The 1,229-nt window shown below is 40.6% G+C and overlaps 1 long non-coding RNA gene across 1 annotated transcript; it reads left to right on the plus strand.

The window, feature by feature from the left end:
• Window positions 1-1,229, plus strand: LOC134214718 (uncharacterized). The gene is made up of 3 exons (XR_009979891.1): window positions 1-117; window positions 411-550; window positions 634-1,229. It is a non-coding gene; the product is annotated as an uncharacterized LOC134214718 (long non-coding RNA).

The following is a 1,229-nucleotide window of genomic DNA, read 5'->3' on the forward strand; positions in this document are numbered from 1 at the left end:
TGCAAAAGCAACAGGATCAGTTCTTCGAACTATAGCAGGAACATCAATGGACCAGCTCCAGTTCGTCATCCACCAACGGGAAACAGTCTTCATTGTACTGTGGGGTGTACCATAAGTGTAAGTGTCAAAACATAGTGTTCTTAAAAGATTTTTTTTACGCCAATTACGAAATTCCTTTGAAAATTCAGAAGGGGTTTCTCCCGGAATCCAGTAGTGATTCCTGCTGGAATCCAGTTGGAACTGTAGTTTAACTGGAGTTCCGGTTTAGGAAGACCTCGGGCTAGTATATTTTGTTAGTCAATGTAGGGCTACGAGAGAACCTTGCATGTACGCGTAACAGAAAATTTCTTTTCAAAAAGCAAAACAAATTATTACGATTCGTAGATTTAACTTTTCGTTTTTATTTGTAGATCTAGAAAACCCGGAAGTGGGTAAACCCAAAACGGTGGTAAAGCTGCTGAACCTGGGATCGGTCGTTTTGTTCAGTAGGAACAAAAGCACCGACCATTGCGTGCCCGTGCAAATCTATGGCAGAAGAACCGGTTCGACGGTATTTCTTGTGCTTTCGTTACGTAGGTGTTGTAATTAATTTTTTTTTTCCTTTTTTTTTTTGGGTACTTTTCGACGACAAAGCTCTGCCGAGCCATGATAGACGGACACTTCGTTTTGACAGAATGTCTTTTTCGGAAACGAGTAAACAGAGCAATCACAAGCCCTCCTTTTCCGTGCACCAACCGTGCCCCACTAGGAATCACAATTCGTTTGGTTGGCCTGATTTCTTCGGGGATAACGATCGATCACCATGCTCACAAAGCAGTCGGATCTGCGGCCACTCGATCCCAGCAGATCCACGTATATTTCTCGGAATAGCCTTGTCCTTGAAGCGGACAATTCATAAAATGTTCATGTATTATAAATTACGAATATAAACCATAAAAATATGTGTATTTAAATTTCAGAAAGTTCTTTTTTAGATTACAATGTAAACAAGCCGAAAATAACAAAAAAAAAGAATAAGAACAGAGAAAAGAAAAAGAAGAAGCAATATGGTACCCACATCTAGAAGAAGTCTAGAAGCGAGTCTAGAAGACCCGTGGTATTCGAGTCTAGAAGATATCGAGGTAATATCTAAGAGACCACACCTGTCATATCCCTATCGGTTCAAACGGTCTACTCGTCTAAAATTTGAGGTAGACACCGGTTTAAACGGTTGTTGCATTTGAGGCGGA

Source organism: Armigeres subalbatus, chromosome 1 (assembly GCF_024139115.2).
Source record: "Armigeres subalbatus isolate Guangzhou_Male chromosome 1, GZ_Asu_2, whole genome shotgun sequence".
Classification (NCBI taxonomy): domain Eukaryota; kingdom Metazoa; phylum Arthropoda; class Insecta; order Diptera; family Culicidae; genus Armigeres; species Armigeres subalbatus.